The following is a 10895-nucleotide window of genomic DNA, read 5'->3' as shown; positions in this document are numbered from 1 at the left end:
CGTTCACCCCAATTTATTTTGAAGACATCACAAGGAAAGGAAGGCCTACCCAGGGCTTTGGCGACTGGGTTTCTTAGGCCCCGAAGGGTTGAGAGGGTCCACAAAGCCCTGTCAGCAGCTGTGGTTTGGGGGATTTCACGCACGAGGTGCCCAAGTGTGTGTCTCTCCCGAGAGCCTGGAACATTGCTGATCCAGGACTGAGCCTGTCTCCGTGAAATGCCTCCCGGGCAAGCAATCCCTCAATTCATCTTCTCAAGGCTTCAATAGACCTGAGAAATGAAAGAACACACCTCTCTCTCAAGGGAGAGCTGCGGGTTTGTCCATGTCTTCTGGATTCCTTCCAGCTTCTGGGTAGGTTTTCTTTCTTGCAGGTCTGGAATGGGTGTGGAAAGCAGCGAGCTCCCCTTCTCTACCAGCGGCAGGATGTGTGTTCACCTGCCGACACAAGCAGCGACTTGTAGGACCAACACCTTGCTTCTTTTGTTCGGAGATTTGGTACAAAGCAAAGCAGGTCCCCTTCCCATGAGACTAATAAAGGAGAATTTGTATTTAAAACAAGGATCTATGCCTCAAACACAATTTCCATCTATCTCCCTCCCTCTCCACAAATACTCATTAAAACTCCATTTAAGAATAGCTATGCATGTCTTTTAAAAGATAAACTCCCCTCTTAGCAAATTAACCTTAAAAACTCTATTCCAGTTAATAGTGACCTTTCTTCATCTTAGAATATGTCACTCTCTCATCGGAGACACCAAATCTTTTTCTTTTCATGAATAAAAATGTCACAGTTAAAGGGCATCGGGGTGGTCCAGTCAGGTAAGCAACTGACTTGGTTGCAGCCTGGGTCGTGATCTCAAGGTTGTGAGATCGAGCCCCCAGTCTCCTCGCCCTGCATGGAGTCTGCTTGATATTCTCTCTCCCTCGTGCTCATGTGCACGCTCTCTCTGTCTCTCAAATATATAAATAAGTAAATCTTTTTTAAAAAGGTCACAATTAAGAATTATAACTCTTAATATTTGTTTGCCCTCATGCTATACTTTCTACCTGAGTTTCAAGACGAAATGACCTATCACATTAGGACAAGTCATTTTCCAATTTTCCCATGTGACACACAACCACACTGTCTCTTTCAAATCTATTCCTTGATTTTATAACAAATAGATCTAGAAAATGATAGGACCATTTCAGTTTGTGACAAAGTTAAGCCTGGCATTCGATTCCTGCTTCTCCAGTGTTATTTCTGGATATTTCTCCTACCAATATTCTATTTCCTACCATTTTTTTTTAAAAAATGAAACATTGTTCTCATTATCTAGCCTTTTTCCTTTCACATTTTAAAAATAGTATTTTTTTCACACTATAAAATTAATACTATTCATTACAAAATTTTAAAATATGAAAAATTATGAAGAAGATGATCAAGCTACCCATAATCCCTCCACCAAGAGATAATTACTGCTAACATTTTTGGTGTAGTTCACTTTCATATTTTATGTATGCCTTTCCCCCCAAAATTACATAGCCAATAAATCAGAGGCAATTTTCCCATTCTTAATTCACATCCATTTGGAATAAGACCACTTACATTTGGTCTTGAGCTTGTCCCAAAGTACCACCAGCCCGGATCTTCCATCCCCTGCCTTGTGGTCTGTTTCTCCATCCACCCTGACCCCAAGTTCCTCGGTTGCGGTCCCACTCACACTGGACTCCAGGTTTGGGTTTTGACTATTTGCCTTCAATGCTGTTTGACCCCTTGGACCTTTTGGAACATGAATTGTAAAAGCAAAAACTTCATGCAACTCTGTACCCCATATAACAAAAATCATGAAAATCTACCTTTTTCATTATTTTTGATGCTTTGGAAACTAACCTAGAGTTTTACTTTGCCTTTTTTAGAGACTGGCATTTCCAAAGACATGAGCTGCTAGAGAGCAGACTCCATGCCTATTATTTTTATAACTCCAGCACATGGCCCGTAGTCAGTACTCCAGAAATGTCCACTGAATACTCAAATGACATTTATTGAACTCTTGCTTCCTGTCTGGGGGAATATAGTCAAAGCTGGAGGTTAACAATAGCAACAGTAATGAATGTGGTCGGTGGCTCTGTATCCTTTATTTGCCAGAATGACTGGTTTATAATCACTTAAACATCTCTATTCCCCCAGGCAGGGTCTTCTGGCCACTGGCCTCCTCCTCTTCCTGCCACCTTCATGCCTGCTTCTCCCCCCCACCACCTCCCACCTCTCCAGATGGACTGAGACTTGGCCTCCCCACCAAGGACAGCGTTGGCCTCCCCCTTACTGACTTGTAGCCCCTCTTCTCACCTCCCACCACCCCACCTAGTGCAGTCACCCCCGTTCTTGTCAAGCTGTATGACCACCTTTCATCTTTGTCTTACCTGACCTCTCCAAAGCATTTGACACCCTTGCCCTCAACCTCCTTAAAACTCTGTCTTTGGAATGCACGCTTCCTTCCTGTAAGTTCTCCTTATACCCCTGGCTGCCCCTTCCCAGCCTCTTCTGCAGAGCCCTCCTGTCTGAGCTGTAAATGTTGGCATTCCCCACATGTCCCTCCTCAGTTCTCTGCTCTCACCCCGCAGACTCGCCTCTCTGATCTCCCCGACTTCCATGATTTCGGCACCATCCAAGGATCCTGCGTGGCCCATGGAGTGGAATATCACAGGAGCGCCTACTAGACAATTCCACCCGAATGTCTTTCCAAATCAACGTGTCCCAATGGAACTTACATCTTCCACCGAAACCTGCCTTTCTCTTACTTTTTCATGGCACTCAAGTCTGAAACTTGGGAGTTCCCATGCTCTTCCACAGTCCCTGATCTAATGGTTCACCAAGTCCTATCCATGCTACCATTTCATTGTTTGTCCAATTATCCTCCAGCCTGGGATCTTTCCAAGAAGTCCATCTGACCTTCCTCTCAGTAACATCCTTTCCTTTTATACTAATAGGGCCCAGCCCCGTTCATGGGGTCGGCAGGCCCTTTGGAATTTGTTCTGTGCTTACCTCGCTGGTCTCATCCCTTAACAGTTCCTGTGGCCTAGTCAGGCCCAACCTTTTAATTCATTCAGAAAGCCCCAGTATCTCTCAACCACAGGTGGTTACATCTGTTTCCCATTGATCCGGAGGCCCCTCTACCTCTCCCTTCACCTGGCCATCCCTTGCTCTTCCTTCAAGTCTTAGTGTAGACGAGGTTGGTAGCGAACTTTTTTAGGAAGTCTTTCTGAAGCTCCAAATCTCTTAGAATATGCTCTTGATACACACGCTCCACAAGTTCTCCGTACCATCTCAGCACTTACGCACTAACTGTGGTTGCCTTCACACCCGCCTGGGCCGCCAAGCGAATGTTCACTGTGCTGAGAGGCAGACGCCAGCCTTCTCTTCCCTGCACGCGGCACCGTATGATGCCAGCACGTAGCAGATGCTCAGGAAAACACTGAGTGAATGTCCAGTTAGAGAATGAAGGAAGGAACGTAAATGAATGTTCTTTCTTGTCACCGTTCTTTTCATCTCTTGCCAGGATGAAGCGGAGATTCCTAACAGACCTCCTCCCTCTCCTGCCCAATTTATGTTCCACATTTGGGTACAAATGGTCATTCTAAAAAGAAAATCACGCCATGCCCTGTTTTAAAATCAATGGCTGTGCATTTCTCACAAGATAAAGTGCAGACTTTAGCCTGGTTTTAAGGCCCTTTAGGATTTAGCTCCTATTTCCCTCCTCACTACAGCCCCTCTCCTGTTGAAACACTGATGTCCAGTCCCTCTGACCCACTCTGGGCTTTTCCCACAGGCCAGGCTCTCTTGGTTCTGGGCCTTTGCACATGCTCCTCCTCCTTTTCCTGTTTGCCCCGCCCACGCCTCTTCCGCCTCAGGACCCAGCTTAGGAGTCACTTCTTAGGAAACTGCATCTGAGCCCTCAGTTCCCTGGCAAGTAGAATGAGGTACCCTAATGTAGTTCTCATTGCCTTCAATCAGTATTAGTGACAGCCTTCCTCAGCCTGTAGGTGTCCACCATGTTATTCCACACGATCCAGGAGAGCTAAGAGCAAAGCCTTTCGATCCTCGCACAGTGAGAAAAGTAGCAAGTGAACAATGAGGTCATTAACAGAAGCTATGTTCAAAAATTTCAAAGACAACTGTGACCCCTGATGATGATTCTGTGTTAACAACTCAGCAGTCATGGGGCATCCGGTTGGCTCAGTCAGTAGAGCATGCAACTCTTGATCTCGAGGTCATGAGTTCCAGCCCCACACTGGACATGGAGCCTAATAAAAAAAATTTGTTTTCAAATGCTGAGAACAACAACAACAACAAAAATAATTCAGTGGCCGCACCACCTTGTCTGTGGTGGGAGAGGACAGATCTGCAAGAGGGACAGGGATGGGGAAGGGGAAAAATTGAAGAGGGGCCTTGCAAGACTCAAAATGAGACTGACTACAGACTGAGGCAAATAATTAACTTCACCTTCTGCACCTAAGCTTCATCCCGCCTTTAAAGTATCACCAAGAGAGCCTAGAGATTTTACCATATTCTTTTATTTATCCAGTCATTTAAATTTAGGGCACAAGTTGCTTTTTGATTAACAGAATCCCATTTTAAAATATTGTTGCTTAAAAGAACCCAGACATCTCACACCCATTACGGTGACCCATTAAAAAAAAAAGAAAGAAAAGAAAAAAGGAAAGAAAAGAACATGTTGATGAGGATGTGGAGAAACTGGAACCAAAGCAGTAGACTGATTTCTCAAAAATGAAACAGAATTACCTCAAGATACCGCACTCCCACTGCTGGGCATTTACCCAAAAAAACCTGAAAGCAGGGACTCAAAGAGATATCTGTGCACCCATGTTCATAGCAGCATTATTCTCAATGCCCAAAAGGATGGAAATAACCAACGTGTCCATCCACAGATGAATGGATAAACAAAATGTGGGGCACTCATACATTGGACTATAATATTATTTAGCCTTAAAAAGAAAGGAAATTCTAAAAGAAAAAAAAAAGGAAACCGACACACACTACAACATGGATGAATCTTGAGGACAGGATACTCCGTGAAATAATTCAATCACAGAGGGACAAATACTCTATGAGGTCCCTAGAGCAGTCAGATTCGTGGAGACAGAAAGTAAAATGGTGGCTGCTGGGAGGTGGTTATTTTAATGGGTGCAAGGTTTCCATTTTGTAAGGCGAAGTTCTGGAGACAGATAGTGGTGATGGTTTTGCAACAACGTCAGTGTGCTTAATGCCACTGAATGCACACTTAAAAATGGGGAAGATTGGTATGTTTTATGCTACCTGTATTTCCCGCAATTAAAAAAAAAAAAAAGGAGCCCATGAATGAGTTCCTTTGTTTGGTTGGTTTTTTTTAAAGATTTATTTATTTATTATGGGGGGGGGGGCAGAGGAAGAGGGAGAGAGAGAATCTCAAGCAGATTCCCCGCTGAGCGCAGAGCCCAATGAGGGGCTCGATCTCACAACCCTGAGATCAGGACCTGAGCTGCAATCAAGAGTCCGAAACTTACCCGACTGAGCCACCCAGGCGCCCCTCAACGAGTCCCTTTGTAAAACTGAAGCGTCCTGTGTAAGGTGAGGAATCACACCTTTTCCTCCTAACTAATCTGTTTTGGAAATTCAGGTTTGTGTATGAACCTAAAGCCAGTCACACCTGAGACACGTTTTGCTCTGCGAGCTGCCCATCTGCAGTCACTTCTCCAAGGAGAGTCCGTGAGAGCCATTCATATGCAAACATTTGATTTAATACTTGTCTCTAAAAAATTACTTTGACAGTCATGGCTGCTCACTCACTCTCATCGCTACGTGTTGTGTGACGAGCAAACCGCGGCTTAATAACGTCATTCTGTCATTGCCCCCACCACAGGAGACAAGGGGACATGGATACACGCCCCCCCCATCAGGAAAGTGAAGTGAGAAACTCCTGCCCCTCTCAGCCGTCAGTGGGGAGTGCTGGGTTGGGTGAGTAATGGATCCGCCAGCCACAAATGAGGCTTCCTCTGACTCATCGGGTACATGAAGCTGCTTTATCTCCCTTGCCCCACCTACCTGCCCTCCCCATCCTTTCCTCCAGAGAAGTCAGGGACTGAGGTAAAAGTGAGCACACTTCACCCCAAGTGCAAGGAGGCTGCTGAATCAGGAGCCGGCCCAGCCCTGCAGCATGGCCCCAATAACGCAGGCCATGCCTTTCATCCAAGGACCTCAAAGTCCTTAAAAGTATTACCTTATGAATCTGGTGCAGGCCTTGGGAAATGATCTGGGCTATTTCAGGTTGGAGAAACTAAGGCACAACGGGGGTCACGATCACACTTAGTATCGCACAAGATGATGGTCCAACGAGAACTTAGGACTTCCATGGTATTTTTAACTACCACCTCCCTCCTGCCTATTTTTTGGAATCGAACTCACATTATCGGTGGGCAGTGGAAAAGAATAACAACTTTGTACAAAACATAATCCACAAATAACCCAGTAATCTAGGACATCTCAGAGAATCTGTGTTTGTGTTGCTTTTAAAAAAGCTTTTCTTGCTGAACTTTCCTGGGAGTGTCTCTCCTTTTGGAAAACCTTATTTCTTAGATGCCAGCGATCTTTTTGAAGGCAGTCACCTCAGGCTGTAAGACTGAGTATTTCCCGAACTTGGTGTACAGAGGAATCACGTGGGGGATCTATTAAAATGCAGAATCCCGTCCGGTAGTCTGGGTGGGGCCTCAGACTCTTGGTCCAAGGACCACACGTTGAGTAACCAGGAGCTAGACGGGGCAAGCCACTTGCAGACAATGCCCTTCTTGAAAACACACTTGGAGCCTATCCATTCCTCCCCCCAGCACCAGCTTTCTGGGAACTTAATTATTCTGAGTCTTTAATTATTCTGAATTTAATTATTCCGACTCAGTAGAGCCTAATTTGCGAACCATGCTGAGGTTAGCACACCGCGGCACTGGAGGGAGGTGAGAAAGTTGGGGTTGTTTAAAGCTTACACAAACTAGAGAGACGGAATCATCTCTGATCATACTTACCATAGTTAGTAGACAAGATCTTTTGAAAGAGTGGTCGCGAATAGAATTGTCTGCTAAGCAGCCTTCCAACGCAAGAGACTGAAAAAAGGAGTGACATTAATAGGAGGTCACTTGGGGGTGAAAAGAAAAATTACTTTCAAACCAACCATCCCCGGCGTCTCAGGTACATAGTCCAGGCGCAAGAGAGGCTTTGCGGGCGGGTATTTATCAGTGTTTGACTTGACCTTTCACCTCTGCCGTGTGGTTCCCGGCCCCCACCGTTGTCATGGTAACGCTGATAACCGGCTGAGGCTTCTCCACACCTACGGAACGCCGGAGTCCTCCGGGCAGTCTGTTTTTAGGTCTTCCAGCCGGTCACCCTGTAGACAGAGGCAGCTGAGGCTCCGGGGCACAATTTCTAAAGGGTGAGGTGTTATCGCAAAGTCCCGGGTCTTCGCAGACGGCGGACTTCAATCCGAGCCAGCGCAGCGCGGGAAGACAGCGGCGGGCGGGAGGAGCCTTGCCCCTGCTCCTGCGGGCCAGACGTCAAGGACGGGGACAGAGTGTGCGTCTGGCAACGTCCACTGCCCGCCAGCACCTGCCCCGCTGCCCCCGTGTGGGGAGGATGGTGGGGGGAGCGCTGACAGCCCACCCCGTGTCCTTCCCCGGAGGTGGGGATGGGAGGGGGAAGGGGCTGGCCGGGCGGGGGATGGAGCAGCCCCTCCAGCTCTAGCTCCCGCCCTACAGATTTTCCTTCCCGTCGCAAATTCCTACAGCCTGACAACATAAAACTTCACTTCATCTTTCTCTCTCACCCTGGCAAATATTTCAAATGTCCTGAAAAGTGCAGATAATATTGCAAAGATGCATATGCCGGCTTTCTCAAATATCGCCGATAAATATTTTGAAAGAAGTACAGGTACAGTGACTGTTCACCGTGTGCTCCTCCCTGGCCCTCTTTGTCTTTCTCTTTCCAGAGCTGACCATCATCATGACTTGGCAGTTTGTCATTTCGGGCGTACGTTATACGCTCACGCCATATGCTGCGTGATAATAAAAGTGTGTCATTGTTTTGGCGTGGCTTTATATCACTGGCATCCCACCGAAGGCATCTTCTTGAAAACGTGTTTTTTTCACCCAACGTTATGTTTGGGAGAGGTATCCATGGTGATACATGTAGTTGATTCATATTAAATTTGTGTATAATACTCCCTGATATGGATTTAATCGTATTTATACGTTCTGTTTGTGGGCACTGAAGTCACTTAAAATTTTCACTCTTACAGATAAGGTTGCCATGATCATACTCTTTGTGGCTCTTTGTGCCTACGTCCCGGATTCTTTACCTAGGAGTGGAATTGTTGGGACACAGAGTAGGTGTACCTTTAACTTTGCTAAAAGCAGCCGGTGCGGTCTTCCTAAGTGTCCCAGCTGACATGTCCCAAAGTAGTGGGGCCAGCTCCTATCTCTCCATCCACATCTTTGTCAACACACAGAATTGTCAGACTTTACTTTCTGGTAATCTGGTAGGAAGGAAATGCTATCCCCATCCCCTTTTAAAAACAGCCTTATCGAGGGGCCTCTGGGTGGCTCAGTCAATTAAGCGTCTGCCTTCGGCTCAGGTTATGATCCCAGGGTCCTGGGATTGAGCCCCAAGTTGGGAGTCTGCTCTCCCTCTGCCCCTCCCTCTGCTTGTGCTTTCTCTCTCTCTCTTTCTCAAATAAATAAAATCTTTAAAAAAAATAATAAAGTGTATAATTTAATGACTTTTAGAAGTATATTCAGAGTCGCATATCCATCAACACTATCAATTGTGAAATATTTTCATTATCCCAGAAGGAACTTTGGCTTCTCTCAACCATCGCTCCCATTCCTAACCCCTCCCCATCTCCCTCACCCAGAACAACCACTGATCTACTTTCTGACCCTCTAGATTTGCCTGTCTATTCTGGACATTTCATATAAGTTGAATCACACTTTCATTCTTCTCACGGATTCCTACAACCTGACAACATAACACTTTGCTTCAGGTCTTTTAATTTTGAAATATTTCAATATGTGGTTGATGCCCATTTTAATTTGAATTTCCCTAATTATTAGTAAGTCTCATGAGCTTTTCATATGCTTATTGGCCAATTGAAATTTTTCTTCTGGAAATTACCATCTTATATTCTTTCATCTGTTTCTAAATGGGATTGTCTGTCTTCTCCTTACTCATTTGTAGGAGTTAGTTAAAAATTCTGTATAGGAAACCTTTTTTGGTTACATATGTTATGGATATTGCTGGGAGGCAATCCTCCCTGGATTTCTCAGTGTTCCCGCACTGTCCAGACCTTTCTGAGAAACAGATATTGACCTGCTACAAAAACAGAGAATGCCCTCTTTCTCCCCAGACCCATATTCTCTTCATTTTCCAAAGGTGATAAACCCAGAACGAGTTGTTTACATTCCAAATGGTTGTAAAAACGCAGAGACCTTCCTCTCCTCACCCCAGAGTGGATTTGTTGACTTTGGAGAACAAAGGTCTCTCTTTCCACATCCAGGGTGGGAGAAACAGATGTGCCAGCCTCTTCTATTCACGCTCTGAGATCCATCATTTTAGAGTTCTTCTCTGTGTTTCTAGCCCGGTACATGCAGGGTACGTCTGGCCCTCACCGCGTTGCCTGTTGGGAATTGGCAACAAGACCAGTATGTGAACAAATAATTGGTCTGTTCTCTGATCCAGAAACTTCATGTTTCCAGTCAGGATAAATAAACATCTGCAAATATAAAAACTTATCAGATATCTCCTCCTGGTCTTTTCCCTTTGTGTAGGCCATCTTCTTTTTTTCATTGTGGTAAACTATGCATACATTAAATTTATCATTTTAGCCATGTTTAGTGTACCAGTCAATGACATGAATATATTCACCGTGTTACGCAACTATCAACGCTATCCATTTCCCGAAATTCTTCATCTTCCCAAACTGAAACTCTATACACATGAAACACTAACTTCCTGTCTCCTCTCCCTCCAGTCCCTGGCAACCACCATCTACTTTCTGGCCATCTGAATCTGACTATTCCAGTGGAATCAGAGAGTGTTTGCCTTTTTGTGACTGGCTTAGTTCACTGAACATAACATCTTCAAGGTTCATCCATTTTGTGGTCTGCATCTGAATTTCCTTCCTTGTCTTTTAACTGTAAAACGCAAAGAACATGAAATTTAGCCCCTTTCCCATTTTTAAATGCATGGTTGTGTGGAACTAAGTTTCACACTGCTGTGCAACCATCACCACGATCCGCTCCCAGAACGCTTTTCATCTTGCAGATCTGAAACTCTGCCCCCACTGCTTAATGGTACTTAATCCCCATCCCCCCTCCCCGCCAGCTCATTCCTTTTTTATGGCAGAATAAGATTATAACCACCGTATGTACGTAACATATTTCTTGATCCATTCCTCTGTGAAGGGACACCTGAGATGCTTCCACCTGTTTGCTCGTGTGAATAACGTTGCTTTGAACGTGGGTGTGCAACTATCTGTTTGATGCTCTGCTTCTTGAAGCTGTCTTTTGATTGAAAAAAAATTTTTAAGTTTTAACACATTTCTTTTTTTTTTAATCCTTTCCTCTAGGGTCTGTGTTTTTTATATTCCATGAAACACCATTTAAAAATATACCATGCATGGGGCGCCTGGCTGGCTCAGTTGGAAGAGCACACAACTCTTGATCTTGGGGTCCTGGGTTTGAGCCCCATGTTGGGTGTAGAGATTAAATAAATAAAACTTTAAAAATTTATATATATATATATATATATATATATATATATACACACACACCATATATATACCATTTATATATTTATATATATTTATGTATTTATA

At 44.8% G+C, this 10895-nt stretch overlaps 1 long non-coding RNA gene across 1 annotated transcript; it reads right to left on the bottom strand.

The window, feature by feature from the left end:
• Positions 1-289: 289 nt before the first annotated feature.
• LOC130542236 (uncharacterized) lies at positions 290-7598 on the bottom strand. The gene is made up of 2 exons (XR_008956654.1): positions 7054-7598; positions 290-435 (listed from the first exon to the last, which is right to left on the bottom strand). It is a non-coding gene; the product is annotated as an uncharacterized LOC130542236 (long non-coding RNA).
• Between the last annotated feature and the right edge of the window lie 3297 nt (positions 7599-10895).

This window comes from Ursus arctos, unplaced genomic scaffold, assembly GCF_023065955.2.
Source record: "Ursus arctos isolate Adak ecotype North America unplaced genomic scaffold, UrsArc2.0 scaffold_31, whole genome shotgun sequence".
In the NCBI taxonomy this organism is placed as follows: domain Eukaryota; kingdom Metazoa; phylum Chordata; class Mammalia; order Carnivora; family Ursidae; genus Ursus; species Ursus arctos.
This window is presented reverse-complemented; position numbering and strand designations above follow the sequence as displayed.